Raw genomic sequence first — 18,322 nt, 5'->3', positions numbered from 1 at the left:
TTAATAGAGCCATGTAGCATAATGTGAGCAGAGTACTTAATACCTTGGGTGGACAATTAGAAGCAATACCAAAAGCAAGACACACATACAGAGAGAGGAACAAGCAATCTGGTACTCTTATGACAAATTCTGGAACAAGCTACCACATGTTTTAAGACACATACTTGGAAAAAAAGGCCTTAAGATTTTTTTGAAAAAACATACAAGTACAATTGTTACTGTGATGTGACTAGCATGTGTACCAAAAACTGTGTTCCCTATGCTTGTTCTACTGATGTAAATTTAATTTATAGTGGTTATGCACTAGTAGTTATATGATAGGCCTCGGCATAATGCTGAAGTTTGCAAACTACTTACAACAGTCAAGTTTATAATTTATTATTTCTGAAAAGTTTATTCTCGCTGAAAACTTATCAGTCTATCCCTGTATGCTTCTCTAGCATATCTACTAAGCATATATCTCAAGCTTGTAGCCATTAATGCATTTTAAATTAATGGATCATCCTGCATTTTTTAAATTTACTGATCTTTGTTTCAGTTACTGGTCACAGTTACATTTTAGGTTATTTTTTTTCCTTAGTCAGTGCTACCCGATACCTAAGCACATCACTCAAGTGTATGCTGTCAAATAATGTCTACATCTGATAATATAAATAATAAGAATTGATTGTTCATATACGATTTATATTACCATGTTTGTTTATACTACTATAAATCACAACATATGTGATCCTATAATGTTTCAAAGTTGTTTTTGATATTTACTGACTCTGTTTCTGGCACTTTTCTGTCCAGGGTTTTCCTGAAAGTGGAGACTCCACATGTGAACATCCCTAAGAAACAAACACGCACAAATAAATATAACAGGTAATTCATTTCTCTCATCAATCTTATAACTGAACTGTAAAGGGTCTATAAATCTGAACAAATTATTTCAGGTTCAGCTTCATTAAATTCCTGTTCGTGATATCAGCATGCCTAGAAATCATTACCTAAGATATGGCTTACAGCATCCCACTGTATCCTGACAATACTGCCGGGGTTTGCCCTTAGTGATTCAGTTTATATTAGCAATTATTAAGTTATTCTAGAAGATGATAATAAGATGCACAACAAATAATGTGTATGTTTATTTACCTGACTTGATTAAGATGAATCTAGGAAATATTAGAAATAATCAAAGAAATGTGCAAAAATTCACCCATTTGGGAAAAAAAAGGAGAAAACATACTAAATACCCTTCAGATCTACAGAGTAAAATACAATAATCGAGAGAATGCGGTGTTTAAATGGTACCAGCTTTACTGACCCCTGAGTAAGACAAAGTTTATTTTGGTAGCAGAAGTCAGAATTGTGAATCTGAAAAAAAAATGAGGCTGCATATACTTACAATCCAGAAAACTCTCAGTATTACTTCATTTAACTAGGTGAGATTACGATACTGTCTAAATAATAAACACTTGCAGCTGAAGTATTCTGTTTAATTTGATTAAAATAGCAGTTGAGACATGCTAGTGCCATTCAGAACTGCCTTGGTGAAAAAGACATACCTTTTATTCTGATGAGTAAACTTTACCAAATGGCCTCCTTAAGAAATCTGAAATCCACAGCAACATGTGAGGTATTATGTAAGATGTTGCAGTATTCTTCAGCTGCTGTCATATGAAGCTTGAAGTTAGGTAATACTCCTGTAGGGAAGACCTAAAATAACCAAAAATGTTAGATTATTGTTTTTTCCCTTTTCATGACTGTAAGTTAACAGGAGTATTGTGGAAACATGAAATCCTTATCAGTTGTTTTTACAAATGCATTTCATTGGGGGTGGGTATTGGCTGACATAAGGCCTCAAGTCAGATAGCCAAAAGAAAAGAGATTTTCCTCACTGAAATTGGATACCAGACAAATGTTACTCAGTTATGTTCAAAGGTCATGGGAGGCTGTTTAGCTTCAGTGTGGACATATGGCTAACATTTGCAAAATCTCCACAGGGTGCAGACAGCCACAAATTGGTTAGCTATGATCGAGCCAAGTGAACCAGAAACTTGTCAGAGTCAGTCATGGCATTGTCAACCGGATACAACCCATCCATGTCAGGATGTTACAATCATGCCAGGGTGAATCAAAATCAGATCCTGTCAAGTTAAAGCAAATATCTAGTATTTGGCAAACAAAGACAAATGCATGAGTGTATGGCAGGTTACATATACAATCAGATCATGTATGGATCATCTGAACAAAACCACACTTAGGAGGTCAAACACACATATATTAAGAACTTGACAGAATCTGCAGTAGTGTATTATAGCAGAAGCAACACTCATGTTGTTGAGGAGCTACTAATAGAGGTGCATGTATGTAGGGCACGGGAGTATTCAGACAATTTAGCTGACTAGATAGGCCCTAACAAAAATCTGTCTCACCCATCTCCACCAAGGAAACGCAGTAGATCTGCAAACAGCATTACTGACTGTGTTCAGTTTTTCAGTTTAATTCTCAGCTGTTGTGCTCCATATGAAATGTATCCATATCCTCCCTGTGTCACCTGGGTTTTCACTGCATGCTCTGATTACCCAGATCTCACAAACATGCCACAGATAAATTGGAAGTCCTCTAAATTATATGTGTGTGTGTGTGTCTGTTGTTTGAGAATATTTGTGTGCATTACACAATAGGCTTGCATATTACATATGATATTTTCCTGACACATACCCTCTTAAGTGCCAGGGTTAACTCTGAGTGCCCTGTTACCCTGAGCTGAATAAAGTTGATAATTACAGAATGAATTAAGTAATTACTCTTTGCAGGTTAAAAATCTCAAAACAACTGAAGTTGTGAAGTGACATGTACAGTAAGTAATAGGTGGGTAGCAATTTGTAGGGCACCATGAAGAACTCTAAGACGAAACTATATCTGTTTTTGAAAAAAAAGAAGAGCTCTGAGACTACTCTGAGAGCACAAAACAAAACTGATACCAAGTAATTGCATGTTGCAGTCAGCAAACAGGGCTCCATCATTTCATTAATACTGTACTGACTTCTCTGATATGGTTAATCTTACTGGGTCGCATTATTTTATTAATTCTGTTGATTGCTCCTGCACACTAATTTTGGTATGGGCCCTGAATAAGTTAAGCCTGCTTTCCATACCCACAAGTTTATCTTGATGTGAGACTATAGAACCTATTTCCTTTTATAGAGCATACAAAGGAGGAAGCATAATTCATAGTACTACCATCATCACCCCGTGGATGAATCATGTCGCACAACATGATAGGCCAGTGAGAAAATCAAATGAGAAGCTGAGGATGCAAAATCTAGAGAATTACTGCTGCTTTACTGAACACTACTGAGGTCTAAGTTGGAACAGAGTGTCCACTCCTGAAGGATAATCCAAGTGGACATATAACTGTGTGGGTGTGTACGGCTATCCACTAGATCATTTCATTTTGCTTTTCCAACATTAACTGCCATCAAAATATCAAAATCCACGAAAAGTTACCCTTTAAAATATTAGCACTCATTACATCATGCAGTATTCTTCTGCACTGCTTTTTGCAAGGGTCTAGCCCTCGTGCACTCCTAATGTGGGTGTAGGTCCCCACAACTCCAATCACAATATATACCAACTCTAAGATCACACAAATTTGGAGAAAAGGAAAAAAGATGAAAACTCAGCTTTTCCCTCATCTCTAAGAGTCATGCACCAAATGTGACTGGATAGCATCTGTGACCCAGCTGTTTCTAATACACTGAAACACTGACATCTGTGAGTTCTGTAACCTGATTACACACTGCATGATCAGCTGTAGTGGTCTTGTGTCTACAGCAGTAGTTTACTTATTAATTTATTTCAAAATAGAATAAATGGACTTGGCCCAAGGTCCCTTTTCATTTAGGTTATGGAGACCAGGCAAATTCTAGATACATGGAAAAATACAAATTAAGTTAAAACATGTTTATGGTGAGTACATGTAATGTAGGTCTACAGAAGATTTTCATCCTAAGACAAACAGCAGCTAAAGCAGACAACCAAAGCTGCTGTTCTGAATCCTAGAAACATTTGAAAATGAACACATAAGTTTAGTTCTCAGGATACTTGCCATTTCCTTGGTGCTCAAGTGTTGAAGCCCTGACTAAGAAGCAGACAATCTAGGATAAATTAGTGATCCAGGAAGTATAGAAACCAACCAGGAAGGATGGGAGACAAGTCATCAGTACCAGCTCACTCGTCCTGGTGGGATGAAGGCAGCTAGGTTTGCTGATGTACTAATTCAATTTATGCCCAATTTGATTGCCAACTCACCTTCCATACTGAGGTTATGACAGTAGTGTACATCCTAGCACAACAGATTTTACCACAGTCATTCATGACTGGTTGCACACATGATCATAATGCCACTAATGCAGCCACTCCCTTCAGATGCTGAGGATTTCAAAGATTAGGGTGTACAACAAAAGTGGCTCCTATGGCTACCTTTAAGACATCCCCAGTGTGAATACTCTTGCTTTCTATGTGCCTCTGAGATGGCTGCATGTGGAAATGATTGATTGGATAAGGGAAGTTATCAATGGTTGGCAGACAAAAGGTAGTACAATAGTATATTAAAATACCCAGTATAGTCATCTTAATCTATCATCTCTGGGATAAGCTTGACTGAAGAACATTCAGTGACATTGGAACAAATTTACAAAAATTAGTATCAGCTCATGTGGTGTAGAAGAATACAGCTTACTACAGACTAAGCAACCCACGATTGAGCTGTTTTGGAGATTCATGGTGCTGATAAAGTGGGATAGATCTGCCCATTCTGGGAGGAACATGGTGGTCTGGAGACATCCAATGCTACAATCTCTCACTGGATGGACAATTCTGTAGAAGGAGTTTCCTGGGTTAGACATTCAGCCAGCATGCCTTTTCAGCAGTAGCATCCATTATGAGTACATAAGAGTGTAGACCTACACTGGGGAGGGCATTGTGGTCATCTCCCACCCGGGGGGGGGGGTTAGGCCTGATATAGATAAATCTTCATTGTCAGGATACTGATAGGAACATAAACTACTGCTGAGGCTGCGTGTTCAATGGCTTTCCCTTCCCGACTCCCACACTCAGATGAAAATGCCAGTGACAGTGAAACAAATAGTTATGCATGAGAGGGGGAGTTTTGATGGTCTGTATGCACAATGAGAAAAAATATACAAATGGCATTCCCTCCTGCTTGTAGAGCAAAGGATGGTTTACCTAGCAGAATCACAGCATTGTGATGCAACTGAGTAAGAGTAACCTATCTATGTTACATATGAATTATTTTTCTACTTGTGTCTTAATGTTTAAAAATCTGTGTGTGAAGATTTGGGGAAGATGGGCGAAGGCTGCCAGCCTAGTCAAATATAATTTGATACATAATTCTATCATATACAGGCTTATGTTCTTAAATGAAAGAAATCACTGTAAAATGTGAACTTCAAGATTGTTGCAACATTGCCATCTGCTGTAAGGAAAACTAAGCCAAGCATTTCAAATGTTCTTTGAAATAAAATTATCTAAATAGTGGTGCCGAAGCGGCTGGCTGAACGCATTCTTTCTATTATCTTAACTTAAGGAATAATTGCTAGAGTGTACATGTGAAATGTCTTTTATTATTGCAGTTTCCTGAGCAGGTGTTAGATTGCTGAATAATGTAGCCTTTTTGCCTGGGAACTCCAGACTAAGTGTCAAAATGATGTAATTTCGGAAGGCCTAGCAAAGATGTTTGTTAGTGAGCTTAAAACTATTGTTCAGAGAGAGACTGTGGAGCATTTTGATCTTGATATCCCACTTATCAGCACTCTGCTTGTTGTCTTATGTAAGTAGTGTCTTAGAAGTATGTTTTCTTGTAGTAATAGCTAGGAATGTAGAAGAAAGTTAGACAAGTGTTTTTCTGTTATATCAGAAATTTCCTACTGTATTGTTTTAAGTTTCTGTGTGATCTCTGAACTCTTAGATATCACTGTGGTGTAGTAGTATTGTCTTGTGTTTTAATTATTTATTATTAAATATTTTAAAAGCATTTACCTGTGGCTGGTTTGTGTATAGATAAGTAAGCTCTAGAGTACATTGCATATTTATAGAGTTTATTGTAATAAGCCACTCTAATAAGCTTTAGACTGAATCGTCACATTACCAATTGGATAATAATATTGCACAGTAATAACTGGACACCCTTTTAAGGGTGTTTGGGTTGCTGATAAGTATTAGCTGGTGATGGCAGAAATTACTACTGTATAGTCTGGGTAAAGGGGCACAGCTAGAGAATCTGTGTCAGCCTTTCCCAGGAGTGTCTGTGAAGTTGCTTAAATACTTATCTCAAAGTTTGTGTGGTGTGTCAGCTACCTGGACAGAGACACAAAGCACTGGTGGGACAGAGAGGGTACTGGAGGTTAGCTTGCCATCTAGGCTGAGATCTGGACTCCATAGTTGTGCCAGTGGGGTGGCTTATTGGGGACCTGGAGAGCAAGGGCGCAACCAGCCCCAGACGGACTGTGATCTCTGTGTGCACTTATGGGAAATTGTACTTTACTGTGTATATTTGTTATCCTTTCCTCTTATATGAGATGACCTCCCTGGTGTTAGTGGTGAGGATTGAGGCTCCTTGATTGCTGGGCCAGGGCATGGTCATCACACTGTGATAAGTATCTAAACTGATATTGCCTAAATAGTAATATTTTAACAGATCATAATAGACATTAAAATCATAAGTATAGTTGGCAGAAAAGAGTCAACATTAGTCTTAACTCTGAAATTATACCACAGATATGTGGCCAATATATAATACCTCCACACAGCAAGCAATCATCTGTGCTACTCTTGAAACATTTATATTTTACTTCTTAAAGCTACTTATATATTTCTATGTTAAAATATAAAATCTTTAGTATGCTGTCTAATGTCAGACTTTTTGATTATGATCACAGGATTATGATCATAATCAGACTGATAATATCTTCTCACATCGGATTCAAGAAACTCCCTTCAAAGCAAAGTTCAAAAGATACATTTATTGAATCTCGTATGAGATCTTAACAAATAGTTATGACTGGAAACCCAATCATAATTCTTTGCAATAAATGGGGGGAGTTTTAGCTGTGCTGGTGTATCACTACCATAAGTTAAAAACAACTGGGGCAACATGAGCTATCAGTTCTAAAAGATGGAATATATATATATATATATATATATATATATATATATTTATATTGCTGCCATACAAATGCATGTCTCTAATCAGCCAACAGCTTTAGAAGTTGTTCCACACTCGATCTCTCTCCCTCTGCTTTTTCTTTTGCCAGTAGTTTTCAGTGTAGCCATTGGCTGTCTGCACTAAGTCTGTGGCAGCATGATCCTCCCTCATAACTAGGTTCATACATGTGAACTTCACTACACATAACATGCTTGTTATAGTGACATTCATAACATTATTTTTTCTCTGAATTTGTAGTACAATCAGTGCACTCCATGTAGGACATAAATGCTATGGTGTCAGCAAAGTGTAATGTATGTATGCTTAACAATTTGCATTGGCATCTTCTAATTGGTAAAGTGTGCACAAAAGGAGGACTGCCTGCATCTTTTGTGCACTGTATAGTATCTGATGAAATGCAGCCCACCTCCCAAGCACTTTAAACAACTGTTTTGTAAAGGTATTCCAGGATCTGTTGAGCTGTAGGGTGCCCTAAAAGAGATTCTTTACATCTTTAATGCACTGTTAACAAATTAAGAGTTTAAGCAAATGCTTAATGGAAGTACTCTGTGTTCTTCTAGTAATTCAGTCTGTTAAATACATTGCACTATGATACTTTTCAGCTTTGAATTTGTTGCTTCGCCATTTGGGGTAATCGTCCTTACTGTTGCATGCAACATAGAAGAATAAGTGCGATGGTTTTATGATACCAAGTTTCAGACTTAGTTTTCTGTCTTCAGCAAGGAATTGATGTGAAAGCAAGTCCTGTTTTTTGTGTGTGTGTGTGTGTGTGTGTGTGTGTGTGTGTGTGTGTGTGTGTGTGTGTCTGTGTGTGTGTGTGTCTGTGTGTTCGTGCGCGTGTGCTCATATGCGCTCAAATGTGAGTGTGCATGTGGGTGCCTCTTGCTGTGCCTTGGCAGATCTCATAAATGTTTACTTTTACAGAGGTAGAGAAAAAACACAGTCTTAAAAAGTAACCTCTAGGTATACTACAGTCCAAAGAAGGATTGTCCACATGTGAAACTTTTTTATATGAAATCAAGAGGTTTAGACTACTATAGTTGTTTTTAAAAACAGTATGTAAGACTTTGAAACTGTTTATTTTGCTGACTCACTAAATAAAAAGAGAACAGTATGTAGAATCAGAAATGATCATCTACGGTACATGTTATTGTGAGGAGCATTTTGAAATTGGGGATAGCTAAAGATGTATATAGAGAGTGAGTATTCAGGTCTGCAGCTTAAAAGCATTACAAAGCAGTGCTCTGCAAATTAAGGACTGTGCATAAAAATTGTGTGATACTGAAGCCTAAATCTATTAAAGCATAAAAGTAAATCTGGAAATGCAAAGGTAAATGTATGGCATCCATGTTGTCACCTATTTATAAACAGACAAAATCCACATCATGTACAAGCATCATCTCTTTACATGAAAATGAATACATTTAAGCTGTTAGCTATGCAGACTTTGTGGAAGAAATAATTATTTTGCCAAAGCATATTTATTTGAAATGGTAATAATCACAACACAAAGATGATGTTTTTTAGTTTTCTGAAGACCAGTTTAAAAGCAAAGTAGCTTGTGGCCATTGCTGAAGTGCATTTCAATTAATACAGTGCATGCTACCTGCAGTTTCACCACATTGAGTGATGGCCATAGTGAAAGTGTGCAGACTATCTAGTCTAAATGAGGGCAGAAGTTAATACTGGTCTGTAATCTGTGGATTAAAGACAAAACAGATGTGCTTAAAGTGGACACTTTTCAGAATGAGATATAATGGCACAATCCATTGTAAACCTGTTGTATACAAATTGCAAGATGTAAAGGTCTGTATAAATGCTTCCATTTTATTCTGAACACAAGCTTAAACAATTGGGTCACGTCTAGCTGAGCCAATTGTGCAAAAATAAAGGGGAGAAGCTTTTTCAGATAACTACTTTGCAAACACATGAGAAGCATCTAAATATCTTAGGTCCAAGATGCTTGTGTTACACTAGGCACTGTGGTGCCAATGTGGAAAAATTATTAAAATATTTATATATATATATATATATATATATAAATAAAATAAATTTATATAGATATATATATATATATATATATATATATATATATATATATATATATATATATATAAATTATTAAAAATATTTATATATATATATATATATATATATATATATAAAAAATAAATTATATATATATATATATATATATATATATATATATATATATATATATATATATATTAGAGAGAGAAACAGTTTTTTTTTCTTTCTTATTTCAGAACTGCCACTTTTAGAAAGTTATATTTAAAATCTGTGAACTCGGCAATGTGCATGTTTGATATGGCATTACAACATGCGTCGCATTGTAACCATTCTTTCCTTGAATGCCAGAGCAAAAAGGAAGAGAAATGTCTGAAACGTACAATTTAAATAAAATAAATCTAACCTTTCCCCCTGTGCTTGGCTACAGACAAATTTATAGTCAAGCAGAAAAGGGGTCAAACAAATTCAATTCAAAACTACTAACCAAAACAAAAATAAACTTCAAAATAGCGACCAGTAAAACAGACTGGAAGAACAACATCCTTTCCATCAGTGTCTCTGAGGCAGAAATCAAACTGTGCCAACTAAAATCCAAACTTGATTTTGTCATTTTCTTGACATCTGCAAAACTTAAACAACGCAATTTGAGAAGTAAGGCACTTGTGGGACTTCAGAGTAAAAAAACTATCACAAGAAGCTTTTAAATTCATTGAACCCCTCCCTTCCCCTCCCTTTCCCATCACAAGCTTATTAAATTAATTAATTAATTAATTGGTTAGTGAAATTCCTCATTACTGTAATAGATGTGTATGTATATTTAAAATGTGTATAAACAATATAAAATATAAAAACATTGTTTGATTATGAAAATAGGTGAATAATCCATACTGATTGTGTATATTTGCATCAGAGCTCAAGAGTTCCAATATCCTTGCCACAGAGACCATATTGTTCAGACCATATGGTCCAGTGGCATGCGTCGTTAGTTGACACTGCAATTCCTTCACCTCTGATTTTATTTTCCATGGTCCTCCCTAGAATTTTGTTCAATAATATTTATAATAAAAATACAAAATTCATGTCTTTTAAACTGAACATTTATATCATATTTAGGTCAAGGAACAACATAATGTGTTGTGGAAAAAATTCCAGCAATTTGTGGCAAGTGTACTGAAAATGAAATCCTATGATACTTAATAGGGATAAAATGACTAAATTACGTTTGTTTTGTTTAATCTTAAATTGTTATAGCCATAATTTTGAGTAATTTCAATTTGTTTTATACACTGTTGTCATTAGTGTGAGAGATAATAAGGGGTTAGGACATAATATTAGTGTGTGTGTGTGTGTGTGCGCGCGCGCATGTGCACTGGTTTGGATTGGGTTGACTGTTACTATACAGATGCACATAAAAATGTCTGTGAGAGGAATGCAGGAAATGAGTCAGGATTTTCTGTGCGAGAATGATAAGCTTGCAAGATCTGGTGGATAGTGGGTGAATTATAACTGACAAAGAAGCTGAAAATGTTTATTGCAAGATTACTTTTGGCACTTGATGTAAACCAATAGCTATGGCTGATCAAGTTGGATGAAGCAAGTTTCATACTCTTCACTTTAATACATAGTTAGGGTGATACAGATTCTTAATGCTAGCTCTTTGAATCTAATGAGCAAATGTGTTCTGGAGAAAGTATATTACAGGGGATAGATGGAATTGTTAGTATTGCAAATGACATTGTTGACCAGAGTGCTGTAAAGCAAGACCATTATGGTTGGCTAACCAAATTAGAGGAAAGACAGATCTCAGGGTTTAAAACTCAGCAAAACCAAATTATTCAAAGTATATAAATCATATGTTGTTAACAATGCCCTACAAGCAGATACTGTCAAGGTTAGTGCATTTGTGAATATGTAAAAAAATTCTAAAAATTGTAATCATATCTGTTATGATTATTTATAATGGTACACTATCTCCCAATAATTATTCCTCAGCTGTCAGAGATCATAGCACTGTTGAGAAAGTAGTTGGAGCATGATGCAATATATTGCTGGCAAGCAAATTAGTAGAGTTTTTAAGTTGTTGGAGAGGTTAGTGATAACATCACTTACTCTACTGTGATGTGATACTACCTGCAGTTCTATAAGTTGATACAAGTTTTTAAGGGTTAGGATAGCTCTTTTATCAAGTGAGTAAGAGTTAGGATAGTTTTGTTTTTACAAAACTAGTAAAAGTTACAACAGTTCTTTTACAGGAGGGCAGATCTGCTACCTGTGCAGTAGAGGCACTGAGAGATATTTAGCAGAAAATGAGAAGAATTGTTGGCAATAGGTTTCAAGAAGTCAAATATTCCACAGTAACTGTTATGGAAAAAGTATCCCTATATAATCTGACTGTAAACCATGCTCTCATCATATTATTATAAAACTACAAGGCAAGTCTGAAGGCCATGTGCCACTCGACTAATACCGTCATCAACATGTGCCCTCCACTTCCAGGAGTGCAAAACATGTTAGGCCAGGGATGTACTTGAGGGTATCTATCCAACTGTAAAACTTTATTTTGAAGGAGGCAAGGGAATCACTCTGCTTAACATGCAGGGGCAATTTGTTCCAGAGATGGGCTGGCTGTTGAGTAATAAATCTATCCCGACAATGTGTTATTTATTTATTTTTTTTTAATTAAGGTTGTGGAGACTTAAATCCTTGGCTTAGATGTTTGCATGGCTTTGAATATATAACAGATCCATTAGGGTGGGATAGATGATGGTATGGGATCCAAGGTATAGATTTCCCTCTAGGAGTCAATAAGAGACAAATTATAGGGATATGGCTTCTTTTCTGCCTAGTAGCTAAAAGCACTAAGCCCAGTAATCTTTTTGACAGAAATTGTTGTGGTATTTCTAGCTGCATAATGTGTTTGCCTAGCTACATGCTGAATGGTGCACTACACTCAGCATTTGGTCTAACTAGACCAGAGTACAGAGGAACTGTAATATCCTTTAACATAAATAAGATACCTTTGGAAATCCATTGAGATAGACATAAGCATTTCCTAACTAGTATGCAGTATGGTGGTCAAAGGTAAAGGTTTTTGACCCAGATTCAGAGATCCTGATTACTCCATCTCTATGGAGTGGGGTACTGACTATGCTGTAAGTCAGAGATGAGGTGTGTTTTCCAGAGGTGACAATGTTGCACATTCTTGCATTCAGTTTAAACCCTTTCTCTGTACACCACTTGTTTTTAAGGACTGTTTTTTGTTGAACCATCTCTGTATCAATAAGGGAATTGATAATGACACCCAGGCGGTAGTCAAAGAGTATATGGTTAGCCACCATATAGTAATAGGAAAATTATATACCAAAATGGAGGTGTTTCTGCAGCGATCCTTGTGTATGCCATTGGTTACTTTCTTACTTTCTAAAGTGGTACCTGCCACTTAAACGATTTTGGTTTTGAGTTGTTGAAAAGATTAGTGGTAACAGCAGGAGCTCTATTCATCCAATTTACAATCCACTGTACCATGAATTGTGTACTATTAATTCTTTTACCTTGTATGCAATGCTTGACTGGTGTGCAGTGTCGAAGGCTTGGCCAACTTCAGTGTGGAGTGAATGGCCATACTATGATAAAGAGGCTTTGGGAGAGCAGGCCTCCTGCCTTGTACTTATTTGAATTAAAATCTTGTGAATTCTCCATGCATCCTTACTTCTGCTGCTTCAATTTTATCTAGTTTCTGAATGTGTCTCCACCTCTCCATTTCTTCAGAGTGTGAAACATGAATTTCCAATTTAATATCAGGTATTTTCATTATAACAAGCAGTGTTATTGTTACTTTTTTTTCCCTCAGGTTGTTCCGATCTTTTCATAAAGATAAGCTGCCCCACCAGCTGTCTGTCAAAACTCTCCCCTTTTACAGACTGAGCTTGTTCTTCCTGTATATGTTTGGGCAGGCTTTTTTTATCCTTTTGCCAGAATTTTTGCTAGGATTTTTCCATCCCTGTTTATTATACCTCTCAAACTCAAAAATATGGACAAAGCCATAAATAATGGGGAAAGGCCCAAACTAGGGACACATTTTGAACAGTTCTCTTAAAAATGTAGAAAGGTCATAGGATCATGGGATCATAGGAAGTCAGCAGGATATTGACCCGGAGGCCCTTACAAGCCTAGCCAAGAATTTAGCCCATGTTCCAACAAGTCAGCACCCTATGCCACTGTCCAGCAGGGACATAGGTGGAATCTTATGGGTGTATTTTCTTTTCCCCATCCAGTTATCCAGGTTGTGCTTACAAAGGTTTAATGAGCTACTCTGCTTTATGTGGAGATGGAGTCTATTCCACAAAACAGGGAGTTTCTGGGACACAAATCTGCCCTTCAACAAGTCCTATTGATGTCACAGACCAGTTTGAGGTCTTGCGTGTGAGTTACTTGAGTGGAGCTTTACTTGCAGATATGCAGCAGTCCCACAGGGTGGGTCTGACATTGCTTTGTATGCCAGACAGAGGTCACCTCTGAGGAGTCTGTAGAAGACTGAGTAGAGGGCCAGGGCTTTTAATCTATCTGTGTAGGGTAGATGTTTCAGGCCCTGGATTCTCTGGGTGAGGAATCTCTGTGCTCTCTCCAGCTGCTGCATGTGCTTTGTGAGGTACTTGCCGAAAGGGGCATTGTACTCAATAATTGGTCTTATAAGGGAAGAATACAGGGATGTTATGACCACCTTGTCCCTGGATGAGATACTTTTACTAATGAGGTGGGCCATGTAGAAAGCTTTCCATACAACGGAAGCAATATGGTAGTCAAAACTTAGTTTGCTATCAACCTGGATTCCGAAGTCCCACACAACTGATTGCGTGCTTAGTGCCTTATTATCAATGCGATAATTGGTGGGGAAATTATTCTCCCCACAGTTGATAGAATATCAGGTTTTGCATTATCGTGTATTTTCTGAAAGGCATCAAGAGTGAAACTGTGTCATTATTTTCTGACTATACTCCTCAATGATTTGCCAGAAAACAAAATGTTTTATGAGGAAAAAACCAAAACATGAAGTGAAAATCAGGGCATTTTAAGAAAATCTGGACAAATGAGTGGTATGCTGTTTATTAGGGATATTAGTCAGAATGCTCCCACATCAACTATATCTCCTTTTTTGTTTTTATACCAGAACTATTTTTGCCTCTTGCATGGTGTTGTGGGTTTTTTTCTTTTTCTCTGCTTGTATCATATACCCTTTCTAGTTCCTCTCCTATCTCTGCTTATACTAGTTTGTAGAATTACATGAGGTATCTTGTCTTGACCAACTGCTTTGCCTCTCTAACTCCTTTATTACTAATTAAAATTCTGACCCTGTTATTGGCCTATCTAGTTTGTCTTTTTAATGCCCCCTTGATTCTCATCCGTTCTATTTCATCATTCCAGTCTTTGTTACTGGTATATCTTTATATAGTTCCTTAAAGAAGTCTCCGATTTTCATCTCCTTTTCTTCTTACCCATCTATAATTTGCCAATTTATCATCTTAAGTTTGATAATCCCTCCTTTCTCTCTATTTTCTTTTCATCTCCATGCTAAACTTTTTCTGCTTTTCCCATTAAAGCCACCAGATTTCTATTGTTTCAAATATTTCCATTTAAATTTTCTTGGTTTCTAGATTTTCTATGTTGTTTTTGATTCCAAGTCCCTCCAACTGCCTCTCTATATTTCCTTCTGCCTTGTCCAACTACCTGTACACTTTTCTTAGGTCATGCTGCCATCTTCTCCTCCTTGCTTTTCCTATGTTCCTTGTGTCTTTTGCATTATCCATCCTCTTATCACCTCTTTAATCCAATCCCACCTCTGGGCTTTCACCTCTAGTGTGTCATCCTGGTTTTCTGTCCCAATTCTTCTCACCCCTTCCCTAGGACTTTTTTTTCCTGGCCTTTTGTCCTCCATTTTGAGGCATCCCATTTCCATTGCCCTCCCTTTCTGTTTTTTTTTCTCCAAACATTGTAACCACCTCTGTTAGTACTTGGGTATGGTTAGAGATGGACTTATTCAGCATGTCTATTTTTTCCACTTTTTTTTGCCCCATCTCCTCTTACCATGAGCCAGTTTATCCTGCTTCCATGTTCTATTTGCTTCTTGGAGAAGGAGATTTCCTTTTATTTCTCATGTCTGTCCCTCCAAATGTTGACCCATCCTCCATTTTTTATTTCTGTCTGTAGGTCATTTTGTTTCCTCATGCTGTAGTCCCTCTCCCCTCTTCCTGCCCAATTTCAGGTTTAGAATTACATTGTATTCACCCACTATACATTCCATTTGGTCCGGAGTTATTATTTACTAGGTCTAGGAATATTTGGGTAAACCCAACTTTAGAGGCACAAGTGCACCAGTTAAATGATCATTGAAATCATTCCCAGTATATGGGTATTTTTGATAAGGGCAGTTCAATAAGCAAATTTAAGAATCAGTCATGTTTTCTGGGGGTATGAGCAATGTCCTATTAAGGATGGGTAGAAAAAGATACAGAAAATTGGAAGCATTCTCAAAAAAGTGTAGATCTTCAGGTCAGACAGACTATTATATGTTCTTACTGAAATATTCAAACTGCCTACTCATTAATAAGGCAGGCCAATAGGCTGACTGAGGGACTCTACAGCAAAGTGCAAGGCAGATTCCTACTTGTAGTCTACTTCTGCAGTAGCTATAAGTCTTTTTAGTGGAGCAGAGCTTATTTAATGCACTGCACTTATGGCTGATCTACTATTAATACTGCATTATCACATTGAGTGATCAACTAGTTATTCTTCTAAAAGTGCAGGTTCTAATCAATAGTCCATTTTAGTTATTTCCACAAAAGATAACAATATTGGGTTTAATCTGAAGACTGACGGTGGCAGTGATTTCTTTTACTTCCCTTACTTATGTTGGCTGTATGATTGTTTGCTAATGAACATCATTACAAAAAGTAACTGATGAATAGTCAAAATCAGATAGGATGAAAACATACACTAATAAGCACAAAAATGTTGTTGTTGTTGTGTCTTTTGGCTTATCCAGGTTAGGGGTCGCCACAGCGGAACTCCGGTCTGCTAATGTTTGGTAGTGGATTTTTACATGCCGAGTTACCAGCCCTGATGCACAACCTTCAACAAAGGCACGCCCATTCACGCATACCTCCACACAGAAGACGGTCTAGCTGAGAATCGAATGGGACAACGTCTTGCTGTGAGGCGACAACGCTACCGCAGCACCGCGGGACACTAATAAGCACAAAAATTAATAAATAAAAATAATCAAAGAGAAATGAAACATGCCACAAATATTTTCAGTGAAAAAAAGGAAAAGATAGATAGGAAAAATATTCCACTTGACTAAAAGAGGAAAAAACGTAACAGGAGCAGTTTAACTCAAAAAGGTAAGGAATGGATACCACAGTTTCAAAGTCACATAATAAATGAGAGGGGGGAACAAGAGGAAACTTAAAGATAGAATATGGTTGAATTGAACTAGAAGGAGTTAGAGACTATGTAGAAAGCTGGACAAATTGTGTGGGTTTTGCATGCTCTCCCTACATTCATAGGGCATACTGATTCCCTCCCTCCTGACAAAACATGCTGCTTAATAGTTGCCTTAAATAAACACTGCATGTAATCTTTACTGTTGCTCATGTTGCCTGGGATATGCCTGGAAATGATCTGCAAGTATTATTCCACTTAATTAGTTTAGCAAATTATTAAATAAATTAAAAAAAAAAAACTTTCAGAAATAGTTGTACATGGGGGTGTGTTTAAGCAATGCAATTTCTAAGGAGAAGCCTGAGATGATGATGGGATGAAGATAATGATTTCCGCTGCTGATGATGATGATTACTGAACATTCTGAGACAGAAGAACAATTTTATGTGGTTTTGAGAAAACATATTCACTATAACATGTTGTGAGAAGTAACCTGGCAAGAGACTCCAACAATTTACATCAAGTGATTAAGGTGACTGGAAGCCCATGAAACAAGAAAGGACTAACATGAAATTAATAGAGTGTAGAAAATATATGGCCACCTAGCCACCCCAAAAATATGAAGCCCATCCTACTAATTCATTAGACTTGCATTTTCTTGCATTCAAGGACATTGGTTTGGGAAGCAAGAGTTGGGAACTGTGAATAGTCAGAAGATCTTGGAGGGTTAACATTTAAAAAGAGCTTACTTCAGAATAGCATGATCCCTTTAGTGTTGCCTGCAATGCCTCCTAAAATATGGTGATGTGGAGAGACTGCTTAACTTAGCAAGGCAGATTGATAGTTTACTCTAGTTTAATATATTTTGACAAAATATAAGCTAGTACGTGAAACAGAAACTATTTTGTCTTTAATTTATTTCAATGACATATATTCCTGTTGCCTAATTTGAAATATTTTTTAGTCCTGGAGCACTTGCAAAGTGGTTGGGCTGGGGGTGAGAATTCAGCTGGGGGGGGGGGGTCAAAAAAGGTCCACATTGGGCCAAGCAATTAATGCCAGTCCTTGAAATTGAGTAGTACCATTTTTTTTTTCAGTTCTATTTCCAGAAACTTGTAGAAAATACCATTAAAGTTGATTACAAATAGTGTGAATTTGCTTTACTTATTTATTTTGTTCCATTTTAAACAGAAGTATGGACCGCAGAAGTTCTGTTTTGAAGGCTCAGAGAGAAGACTCCAGACGACACATGCAGTCACAATGCTAAAGCCAATGATAAATGAAAAGGCAGGATGTCAGAAAAATAGTAAGGACAAATGATGAAGTGAACTGACACAAAATGAATTAACTGGCTTGCATAATATAGTTGACAGTGGTAAAAAAGAAGATCTATCACATATATGACCCTCATATATACAGTATTTACAGATTCCTTAACAGTTGTGAGCTGATCATTTAAAATTTGAGCCATCAGTCATCAAAACTGCACATACACCACACAGAAGTAAAGTTTTCTTGAGTGTACTGAGAAACAATAATACTGCATATAAGAATAGGGATGAAGAATAAAGTGTAGATGACAGAGGCCTGAAAATATGTGAAAGGTTCCAAATCCTA

At 36.8% G+C, this 18,322-nt stretch overlaps 1 long non-coding RNA gene across 1 annotated transcript in view; it reads right to left on the bottom strand.

The window, feature by feature from the left end:
• Positions 1-1,556: 1,556 nt before the first annotated feature.
• Positions 1,557-18,322, bottom strand: part of LOC122800045 — a 541,496-nt gene continuing 524,730 nt past the window's right edge. Inside the window, exon 3 of the long non-coding RNA XR_006364523.1 lies at positions 1,557-1,701. This is a non-coding gene — a long non-coding RNA (uncharacterized LOC122800045). The remainder of the gene's footprint in view (positions 1,702-18,322) is intronic.

The sequence above is a fragment of the Protopterus annectens genome, chromosome 4.part0 (assembly GCF_019279795.1).
Source record: "Protopterus annectens isolate FY-2018-M chromosome 4.part0, PAN1.0, whole genome shotgun sequence".
NCBI lineage: Eukaryota > Metazoa > Chordata > Ceratodontiformes > Protopteridae > Protopterus > Protopterus annectens.
Note: the sequence above shows the minus strand (reverse complement) of the source record. Positions and strands in the feature narration are given on the sequence as shown.